Raw genomic sequence first — 12,503 nt, forward strand, 5'->3', positions numbered from 1 at the left:
GAGGTTCATACCATAGTTATCCTGCCCTTTATAGGCTTCTAACAAATACCTGTTGAGTGACCAGTGATCACAAAATTATGTTGGTATTCTCCAAGACGTATTGCTACTAATTCTTTACTTTTGGTCTTTCTGGAGAGATTTTTTTTTTTTTATCTTATTCATTTGGTTTTAGAGATATCATTCAGAAAAGCACATTGTGTGGTTGGAAACATAACAGGAATAGAGATGAAATGGCCCACAATCTTTCTGTATCAGCTAACTCCCACGTGGAACAATAAGGGCCAAATGTATAGATATTAAGATAAAACTATCTCCATTTCCTGCTGCCAAATTATTGTCAGAAACTTCCATGGCAGCAGGTACTACCAATCCTTAAATAATTTGAAACTAATCTCTAGCATTATCTAGTTTATGAATGGTTGACAATGCTTTTTTTTTTTTTTCTGGTTGACAGTGCTTATGATAAGATATCTAATCATTCTCATTCATTCTACATTTATAAGGCTCTGTTCAAATACAATCAATCTGATATATTAATGCTATTCTCCAACAGAGATGTTCCAAAAAACTCATTTTTAATCCTAGAAAAGGCCTTTTCGGCAGTTATGAGCGATGTAGCCTGGAGTATCAGAAGGGCTTTTCTTTTTCTATCTTCATTATTAATTTTTGTGGACATGTAACCTTTCTTATCTTGGTCACAGCTTCATTTTTTAAAAATGACAAATAAAATGCCCTAAATGTCAAATCTCTTTTTGAAAAACATTTTGGAAGAAGCAACTTATAGAGACTCAATTTTTGCATGCTTTTTCTTTTTTTAAAAAAAAGTATTCTATGGATGTAGATTTATTTACAATGTTGTATTAATTTCTGCTGTACAGCAAAGTGATTTAGCTATACATATATTTATATACTTTTTCATATTTTTCCATTATGATTTATTACAGGATACTGAATATAGCCTGTGCTACACAGTAGGACTTTGTTGTATATCAGTTCTTTATATAATAGTTTGTATCTGCTAACACCAAACTCCCAACTCATTCCTCCCTAACCCCCCACACCCCATACCTTGGAAACCACAAGATTGTTCTTTGTCTGTGAGTCTGTTTCATGGATAAGTCAATTTGTGTCATACTTTAGATTCAACATGTAAGTGATTCCCATGCTTTCTGATTCACTATAGGGATTTTGAGACCAAACCTTAAATTTCCTCCCACTTACTTTTCTGCAAATTTTTACTTAATTTCCTTTCATTTGTCAAGACTCAGCACAATTTTTAGCCCCTTTAATAAGTAATCTCCCTTAATTTAAAAACAGTTTTGGAAATATAAAACAGAGAGGAAAATAAAATGTGTAAGCCTACCATTCAGAGAAAGTAGTTTATTAATATTTTGGAATATCTTCTAATGCTTTTTTAGAGCACAAATATACTACATACATAATTTGATTAAAATTATATATAAAGTTATACCAATATCTTGCACTTTTTAACCTAAAAATTATAGTGCGGATATTTTCCCATATTAGAATGCTTTTCTAGAGATGTTGTAGTTAAGAGCACAGGCTCTGCAGTCAAATTCGTCTCTGGGTTCAAAACTTTCCTCTCCCACTTACTATATGACTTTGGGTATGTTACTTAGCCTCTCTGTGCCAGTTTTCATATCCTATAAAATGAAGTAATAAAATACTTACTTCAGGATTTCTGTGTTTATTAAATAAACTACTATATATATAACATTAGAAGAATACCTGGCACATAGTACGCACTAAGTGAACATTGGTTACTACTATTTTGAAATATCTTTGAATTGAAACATAATTCCCCATTACTTAGATATTCTGTACTTTATGTAATTAATACCTTATTATTGGACATTTAGGTGGTTTTCAATTTTTTAATATTGTAAATAAGCATTGTAATATGTCAGTATCTCTGTGCTCACATCTATGTTCAGTTCAGTCCAGTTGCTCAGTCGTGTCCGACTCTTTGTGACCCCATAAACAGCAGCACGCCAGGCCTCCCTGTCCATCACCAACTCCAGGAGTTTACCCAAACTCATGTCCATTGAGTTGGCGATGCCATCCAACCATCTCATCCTCTGTCATCCCCTTCTCCTCCTGCCCTCAATCTTTCCCAGCATCAGGGTCTTTTCAAATGAGTCAGCTCTTTGCATCAGGTGGCCAAAGTATTAGAGTTTCAGCTTCAACATCAGTCCTTCCAATGAACACCCAGGACTGAGCTCCTTTAGAATGGACTGGTTGGATCTCCTTAGAGTCCAGGGGACACTCAAGAGTCTTCTCCAACACCACAGTTCAAAAAGCATTAATTCTTTGGTGCTCAGCTTTCTTCACAGTCCAACTCTCACGTCCATACATGACCACTGGAAAAACCATAGCCTTGACTAGACGGACCTTTGTGGACAAAGTAATGTCTCTGCTTTTAAATATGCTGTCTAGGTCGGTTATAGCTTTTCTTCCAAGGAGTAAGCGTCTTTTAATTTCATGTCTGCAATCACCATCCACAGTGATTTTTGAGCCCAAAAAATAAAGTCTGTCACTGTTTCCACTGTTTCCCCATCTATTTCCCATGAAATGATGAGACCAGATGCCATGATCTTCGTTTTCTGAATGTTGAGCTTTAAGCCAACTTTTTCACTCTCCTCTTTCACTTTCCTCAAGAGGCTCTTTAGTTCTTCTTCGCTTTCTGCCATGAGGGTGGTGTCATCTGCATATCTGAGGTTATTGATAATTCTCCTGGCAATCTTGATTTCAACTTGTGCTTCTTTCAGTCCAACGTTTCTCATGATGTACTCTGCATATACGTTAAATAAGCAGGGTGACAATATACAGCCTTGACGTACTCCTTTTCCTATTTGGAACCAGTCTGTTGTTCCATGTCCAGTTCTAACTGTTGCTTCCTGATCTGCATATAGGTTTCTCAAGAGGCAGGTCAGGTGGTCTGGTGTTCCCATCTCTTTCAGAATTTTCCACAGTTTATTGTGATCCACACAGTCAAAAGCTTTGGCATAGTCAATAAAGCAGAAATAAATGTTTTTCTGGCACTCTCTTGCTTTTTTGATGATCCAGCAGATGTCAGCAATTTGATCTCTGGTTGCTCTGCTTTTTCTAAAACCAGCTTGAACATCTGGAAATTCACAGTTCACGTATTGCTGAAGCCTGGCTTGGAGAATTTTGAGCAGATAAGGCAAATTCCTTCTATGCAACTAACTTGAGGCAACTTAAGCAAACAGGGTGATTATCTTAACCACAAGGAATTTTCTTACAGAATTCAAGGATAATGCAATGAGAGACTCTGGAAGGGTGTAGAGACTCTTGAACCAAGCAAATCAGGATTTTTTTCTTGCTCCTTCCTCCTGCAGATCAATTTTCCCCACTTCTCTGCCTATATATGGCTTCTGGTGTTACATGTTACAGTTCTACCTTGCTTAAAGACTAACCTACCTGTTTTGAGTTCCAATTTATAATTTCTGAGATAGAGAATTTGATTGACCTGACTGGTTTGGGTCAAGCATCCAGGGAAGTCTAGTCAGTCTTGCCATAGACTAGGAATCATACAGTAGAACTTGGTTATCAGGTTCTCATTCCTGTGAAAGGAGGGGCAGTTGGCCAAGAAGTTTGAGTTTTCTGTAATGTCTTACAGAAAAAAAAACAAATGCACTTTTTGGCCAACCCAGTATTTTGAGCTGAGCAGAAATTCCTAAAATATTTGCCATAATAATCTTATGCAAATCCTTTCCTTGCCTGAATTTGTCAGTTCACCTAAACTCTATATATCCTTAAAATCCCCCAAAGAATCTTCCTTTTTAGAACTATAAACATACCTGGATAGTCCAAAAAAAATTTTTTTTTAACCTCTGTTCTTCTTGAGAACTTACTTTCTGCCTTTAGTATTTAGTATTATATTAAGCAATAGGTTACTTTCTAATTGTTTAATTCAGAGAGCTTTTGATTTCCAAGCTGGTACACATTTTGAGGAGGAGCAAAATCTCTCAAATTTCATTTCTATACACTTAGAAGGTGTTAAATTAATATTTGGTAAGTTGATTGCATTCCTTGATAACAGCTTTGATTTCATTGAAAGAGAACTCATCCTGTCAAGAGAAAAGATTCTATCTTAATGTATTAAGCATAGAAAACAGTTTACTGATAACCAGTAGAACAATAGGTATATTTGATACACCTCCACTTTGTGAACAATTTTTCATATCCATCTTTGTGGAATTCTTGTCATCTCTCTGAGAGAAATAATATAAAATAATAATGACAAAATGAAGTAATAACTTCATTACACTCTCATTTTGGCTCCCTGTTGCTTCTCTTGCTGCTTTCCAACTCATTCTTCTCACAATAGCAAAAAATCTTCATGAAATACAAATCCAGTCATGTCATCCCTCTCTTTAAAATCCTTCTAGTGACTGCACATTGTACTCAGAAAAACATCCAAACTTTTCCATGGCCAGTAAAACTCATTGTGATCTGACCCCACCATATATCTTAAAGCTCGTTTTTCAAGTCACTCTCCCCTTGCTCACCTTGTTCTGACTATCCAGTCTTCTTTCAGCTCCTGGAGCACATTAAGATCTTTCCTCAGGGTCTTTGCATGTGCTATTTATCACCTCTGTCAAGAGAGCTGCAGCCTTCACAATACTGCTGCTCTTTCAGGTGGTGATGGTGGTGATTTGGTCACTGAGTCATGTTAGACTCTTGCAACCCCATAGACTGTATGTAGCCCACCAGGCTCCTCTGTCCATGAGGTTTTCCAGCCAAGAATGCTGGAGTGGGTGGCCATTTCCTTCTCCAGGGGATCTTCCTGACCCAGAGACCAAACCCACATCCTTGCAAGCAAATTATGTACTGCTGAGCCACTGGGGAACCCTGTACTTTTAGGACTCAGCTTAAATGTCATCATCTTTTACTGACTTGACTTTTCCTGAATTCTCCCTAGATCATTTTCCTCTGTTTCTATTTTAACATAATGAATTCATGTTTATTTCCTTTCTTTATGGAATGTTCACAACTCACAGCTGTTTAATTTTTCTCCTCACAATTTTTTTTGGGGGGAGGGGCTCTGTTTATCATCTGTCAGATGATAAACTTCCTGTGCAGGGACTGTGCTGGGTTCTTTTTCCCTCCTTATTGTAGCTCTGACGCCTTCCGCAGGGCCTGGCATATAGTAGGTATTTGGAATATGTTTGTTAATTTTATAACCTAATGAGTAATAAGATAAACAGAATGGAACTTAGAATGCTAATTTTTCAATAGTCCCATGTGATTCCAGTTGTTGTTCTGTTGCTAAACAGTGTCTGACTCTTTTCGACCTCATGGACTGCAGCACCCAGGGCTTCCCTGTCCTTCACCATCTCCTGGAGTTTGCACAAACTCATGTCTGTCGAGTTGGTGATGCCATCCAACCTTCTTGTCTTCTATTGTCCCCTTCTCCTCCTGCCTTCAATCTTTCCCAGCATCAGGGTCTTTTCCAATGAGTCAGCTCTAAACATCAGGTGGCCAATGTATTGGAGCCTCAGCTTCAGTCCTTTTAGTGAATATTCAGGGTTGATTTCCTTTTGGATTGACTGGTTTGATCTCCTTGCTGTCCAAGGGACTTTCAAGATAGTAAGGGGTTCCAGGATGATTAGAAGGTGAATGTCCATGATTGACCCTACGTCATTTTAAGTAAATAATTTGATCTTTCTGTTCCTCAGTTTTCCCATACATATGTAGAACATAATCATATCCTATGAATTTGTTAATGGAAACACTACTCATCAAGGGATTTGGAAGTGATGCTGAGTGACCATACTGCTAATTAGGCATGCAAATGGGGTGTGTTTATGCATGTGTATGTTTAGTGCAAAGTGTATAGATGGATGTGTTTTCTCCCCAAAACCTGGGAAATCTGTCTGTGCAAATTAATGGAAGTTTTTCTGTTGATAGAGATGATTACATGATAAAAAGATCTCTTATCAAACCTTCATTAATCAACTTGTAGTTATTCAAGATTGGGGGGAAAAAAAAGAGACTTGCAGAATCCTAAAAGGGGAGAAAGTTTCCTGAAATTGTGATAGTAGATTTCTACTTTTATCTTTGTCTACACTAACAAGATGAACACTATTGTCAGAAGGTTCTAAAGCCAATCTCTGTAGACCTGGAATCAAAAGGGTATATTGCATTTAGTTTCTGGAATTTTTTTCTAACAGTGTGACTTTTTACACTTTGTAGTACCTACCTGACATATTTACAGCACTTTGCAACACATTCTTACATTCCTAAACAGGAGCAAAATTATCAATATTTTAGAGGTATGGAACCTGAAATTACACAGTTTACCCTCAGGTTGTATAATTAGTAAGAACTGATGGGGTGAGGGCAGGTGAGAGATGGAGGTAGGTAAGTGCTCTCAAACCCTAGCCTTTTGATTTCTGGTCCGTAGTTTATTCCACTATCCTAAGCTATCTCTCTCATAAGCACTAGGTGCTAAACTGACATTTCCTGGTGGTCCTGACACTTGCAAATAAGTAGTGAAAATCATTTTATAAACAGAATCACTCAATTACAGAAATTTGTAACTATGCAAGCATCTAGAATATTAACCTTAGTGATCTCACCAATATTCATATATAAAACCTCTTTTCTTTGGTTCATGACTTGATATGCTTTTTAAAATATAGTAAGTCCCCAAATATGAACAAATTCCATTCTAAGAGTACATTCATAAGTCCTATTTGTTCCTAAATCCAACAAAGTTAGCCTAGGTACCCAACTAATACATTCAGCTGTATAGTACTGGGCTGTAATAGGTTTATAACACTTTTTGCAAAAATAATACATACATAAAAATAAACATAAATGTAGAACATTTAAAATCTTATAGTACAGTACCTTGAAAAGTACAGTAGTACAGTACAAAAGTTGGCATATAGGGGCTGGCATGCATGTTTACATCTTTGAAAGTTTGCAACTTGAAAGTTCATATATAGGGGACTTACTGTAATGACTACACAGTTCTAAAAATATGCATCTATTAGCTATTTTGCCACCTGAAGTTCAAATCCATCTTGATCGCCTAGTGCCCTCTACTGAAACAGCCATAGTATAACAATTAATTTCTTCTAAGAGACTGATAATTTAATGTTCTCAGTATCACAAAGTGCTTTCAATTTTGTACTGGCTCTTCAACAAATCTTTATTTCTAAATATATTGTATTATATATGAAGAAATTATATTGCCAATACTTAGCAACCAATTCAGAGGTCACTCAATAAATGTTTGGTGAATTAATTTACCTGTATTTTGGTCTATTCTAATAGTTCTCATGTGACAGTCTACAGTGGCATTCTTTTATAAAGTAATATCATTTTTACAGTTTTAATCCATCCTCAGTAACTTCCTCTTCCACTCCTAGAGGCTTACCTTGAGACTTGACAGCCAGAGTGATTTCTAATCTTTCCCCATTCCCCCTCTCCCCGAGTTGTCAGTTTTGGTTTTGTTCAAAATTCACTGGAAGTTTGTAAGAGCTTGGGCTTTTGAGTAAGACAGATCTGAGTTCAAATCCAGACTGCCATTTCCCTGAACAAATTAGTTACTCATCCTTTTAAAGATTTTCCCATATGCAGAATGGAGAAATAGTCAAATCTAACTCCTAGGGTGACTGTGAGGATAGAAATGATGTAATGCAAATAAAGGGCTCAGCACAATGCTTATCACTTAGCAACTGCTCAGTTACTGTTAGCTTTTACTATAATTTATTTTTTTATTATAGTTTAGCTTAAGCATTAGGTTTGTCTTGAATATTGAATTCACTGGCTGAGTGAATGCACCGAAGGACTGGTTGTTGCCATACTTAACAGCATCTCCAGAATGTATTTGTTTAATAAAAATCTTTTCTTTCAAGGAAGGAAATTTCTGAAGAAGATCCCCAAATTCTAGAATTCTTTTTTATATCTCATGTTCTAACAATTTTTAGCCCAAAAGACTTGCCCAAGACTTCTATTCTTTTGAGCCTCTTTATACTTGCCATTTTTTTGTTTCTCCTCATTCTTTGTGAAGGTAGCAAATAATCTTCATTTAATAAAATCTGAGGGAGTAGAGCCCGAGAAGACGAAATTTGGAAACCATAGAAGTGGAAGAAGATGGGACAAACAAGATTTTGTGTATTTTGCTATCCTTATATAAAGGAGTTGGCTGCATTTTAATTTTGTTTTAGTAAAAGAAAAATCTTCAGTTTTCAGGGTTTTTATTTAATCTAAATTTTTGTCACATTATAGGCTGTACATAGTTTAAAAAGTCGAATTACATTATAAGGCTTTGAATGAAAAATGTGATCTCTGGACCTGTCTTTCCTCCAAGACTACCCTCCTCCCTCCATTTCCATGAGTCACTGCTTTCAAATCTTTAAGCTGGCTGTTCTGGTATTTACACTCAAATGTCTAAATAACATGTCTATACTGCTATATCTTTTTAAAAAAATTGTTGCATAGTTGCTCTACAGTGTTGTGTTAGTTTCTGCTGTACAACGAAGTGAATCAGCTATATGAACACATATGTCCCCTCTCTCTTGGACCTCCTTCCCATTCCACTCCCCATTCCACCCATCCAGGTTAGCACAGACCAACAAGCTGAGCTCCTTGTGCTATACAGAAGCTTCCCACTAACTATCCATTCTACACACAATAGTGTATAGGCGTCAATTCCAATCTCCCAATTTATCCCACCCACTCCTTCCTCCCCACCTTGTCCAAAAGTCCATTCTCTACATCTGTGTCTCTATTCCTGCCCTGCAAATAGGTTTATCTGTAACATTTTTCTAGATTCCACATATATGCATTAATGTACAATGTTTTTATCTTTCTGATTTCATTCTGTATGATGGTCATTAGGTCTATCCACATCTCGGCAAATGACCCAATTTCATTCCTTTCTATGGCTGAGTAATATTGGAATAGATGTCCATTTCCTACACCAGGGGATCTTCTCACCCCAGGGATCAAACCTACATCTCTTGAGTCTCCTGCACTGGCGGGCAGATTCTTTACCACTGCACCACCCAGGAAGCCTTGCTGCTGTGTTGGATCCCATTTCCTGGGTCCTGTATCTCCCTCTATACTAGATATCCAATATTCCAGATTCTGCCCCCTCAACTCCTCTCCCCCCTTTGCCACACTGCTATATACAGGCATGCTGCTGCTGCTGCTAAGTCGCTTCAGTAGTGTCCGACTCTGTGTGACCCCATAGATGGCAGCCCACCAGGCTCCACTATCCCTGGGATTCTCCAGGCAAGAACACTGGAGTGGCTTGCCATTTCCTTCTCCAATGCAGGAAAGTGAAAAGTGAAAGTGAAGTCGCTCAGTGGTGTCCGACTCTTCGAGACCCCATGGACTGCAGCCCACCAGGCTCCACTGTCCATCGGATTTTCCGCAAGAGTACTGGAGTGGGGTGCCATTGCCTTCTCCATATACAGGCATAGCTTCCTTTATTTCACATTGCCGATAACACATTTTCTACAAATTAAAGTTTTACAGTGGCCCTGCATTGAGCAATCTATCAGCACCATTTTTCCGATGGCATTTACTCACTTTGTATCTCGATATCACAGTTTTGTAATTTTTAGACTATTTCAAACCCTCCACTAGCAAAATAAATTATGACTCACTGAAGGCTCAGATGATGGTTAGCATTTTTTTTTAACAATTAAGCATTTTTAAATTAAGGTACGTACTTTTTTTTTTTTTTTAAAGATGCAGCACTATTGCTCACTTAATAGACTATAGTATAGTGTAAACATAACTTATATATGCCCTGGGAAACCAAAAAGTATATGTGACTTGCTGTGATACTTGCTTAATTGCGGTAGTCTGGAGCCAATCTACAATAACTCTGAGATAAGCCATTCTCTTTGGTTTTTGATAGGGTTTGGCTAATTGGAGGCTCAGCATTTGATATGAGGGAAGGAATTGAAGATGGGGTATTTATTCTCCTGACTCCTTCCCTCTGTCTAAAGTCACAGGGCCTGTCTGGTAGTCTCCACCAGATAGCGCTGTCTCTTGTCTCTGGTTTCATTAACCACTCCCGCCCCTTGTCTTTTCAGGCCTAAGGGCGTTACTAGGCCCAGAGTGCTACTCTGCACCTTATTGCTTTCCCTATATCCTGTCCATACCCTTCTAAACAGTCCCTTTATTAAACTGTCTTCAGTTAACTGGTTTGATGTACCATCTGGTTCATTCCGTCTTTTTGGTGATACATTCTTTAGCAGCTTCTTGAGAAAGGGTATATGAGAAGTAATTTTTTTTAAAGAAGTAATTTCTTAAAAAAATATCTTGTTTGTCCACAAATGTCTTAATTCTATCCGTACACATGACCACTAGCTTCGCAGGGATGGATATCTAGGTTAGAAATAATATTCCCTCATACTGTTCTTGCTTCATTGTTTTCTACCTTCAACTGTTGCTACTGGAAAGTCTGAAGATATTCCGGTTTTTAACTCTTTGCACATGACTTTGTTTTCCTTCTAAGAACTTTTATAATCTTTTCCTAATGCCAGATTTGAAATTCAAACATGATGTGCTTTGATGTGGGTCTTTTTCACTTATTGTGCTGGGTACTGAAAGAGTTTCATTCAGTCCTAAAATTTGTCCTTCAACTATAAGAAATGTTCTTGTATTATTTCTTCAATAATTTCCTACATGCTTTATTCTTTTTCATTTCTTTCCAAATTTGGGTATTAGAGCTCAACTGACCCTTAAATTTTCTTACTTTTTAAATCTCTCATTTTCCTTCAGTTTTTGTTTTATTTTCTGGGAGATTTCCTCAATTCTATCTTCAATTCTTCTGTGTATTTAAAATTATTTTTATATCATCGATTTCCTAAAATATTTTGTTGCCCTCTAAGTGGCATCCTTTTTAAAAATAGTTTTGTCATCTCATTTCATGGATGCTATCTCTTTTATCTCTTTGAGAATAAGCGACTTTAAAAAAAATAGGAATTGTTTTTCTCCCCATTACCTATTTTTCTCCAAGTTCCTTTTGTAGTATTTCTATTGGTCTCTTCCATGTTAGAGACTATCCTGAAATATCTGATGATTCTTGATGTTTATTCACATTTAAAGTTAAATCTCCTTCAGGGATTCCAATTACATTTATCTTAGGCTGCTTAAAATTATCTCACAGCTGATTCTATGTTCATTTTTCAGTCTTTTTTTTTTAATATGAACATATACATAGAAAAACTGTATTGGATAATTTTTATCACTATCCCTACAAGTTCACAAAACCTTCACCTGCAGCATCTAAACTACTGCCATTTCCATCTTCTGTAGTTCAATTTGTATCTTTTTACTATTTTCTGTGTTTGTATTTATTATTCGATATTTCCTCTACCCTGTAGAGCACATGGAATATAGTTATAATAAATTTTTATATTCTCGTCTAGTAATTACATCATCTGTCTCATTTGTCAGTATGTTTCTATTAATCTTTTTCTACTTATTAAAAAATTTATTTATTGGATTCCCTGGTGGTCCAGTGATTGAGAATCTACCTACCAATGCAGGGGACATGCATTTGATTTGTGGTCTGGGAAGATTCCACATGCCATGGGTTCAACTAAGCCTGTGCACAACTGCTGAACACAGAAGCCACCACAATGAGAAGTCTACGCGCCACAACTGGAGAGTAGCCCCTGCGCATCACAACTAGAGAAAGCCCGTGTGCAGTAAGAAAGACCCAGTGCAGCCAAAAAATTAATTAATTAATAAAAATTTTAAAATTATTTATTTGGCTGCATGAGGTCTTAGTTGTGGCATATAGGGTCTTCACCATGATGTGTAGGTTCCTTGTAACCCCTGCTAGAAACTAGTAGTCTTAATTCCTCCTCTCTCTTTTCTGCAGTATCTAATCATTCACAATATCCTACTGGTCCTGTCTCCTAAATGTCTTTTCTTGGTCAGTGTCTTTTGAATCTATCCACTTTGCCTGCATTACAGTTCAATCCATTAGATAATTTTTTTCCCCTGAATTTTCTTAAATCAGATTTTCTCATGTCTGATTATCTATTTCCTGTTAAACTTTTCCAGAATCTTTCAATCTACCTATGGGATAAAAGCCAACCCTCTTGGTATGGCTAATCCAAAGATGGAGAAGCTCTATACAGTCAGCAAAAACAAGACCGGGAGCTGACTGTGGCTCAGATCATGAACTCTGTATTGCCAAATTCAGACTTAAATTGAAGAAAGTAGGGAAAACCACTAGACCACTCAAAGTAAAGAAAGTGAAAGTGAAGTCGCTCAGTTGTGCCCGACTCTTTGGGACCCCATGGACAGTAGCCTGCACCAAGCTCCTCCATCCATGGGATTTTCCAGGCAAGAGTACTGGAGTAGGTTGCCATTTCCTTCTCCAGGGAATCTTCCCAACCCAGGGATCGAACCCAGGTCTCCTGCATTGTAGACAGACGCTTTACCTTCTGAGCCACCAGGGAAGTAGACCACTC

The sequence above is a fragment of the Ovis aries genome, chromosome 12, assembly GCF_016772045.2.
Source record: "Ovis aries strain OAR_USU_Benz2616 breed Rambouillet chromosome 12, ARS-UI_Ramb_v3.0, whole genome shotgun sequence".
Taxonomy (NCBI): Eukaryota; Metazoa; Chordata; class Mammalia; order Artiodactyla; family Bovidae; genus Ovis; species Ovis aries.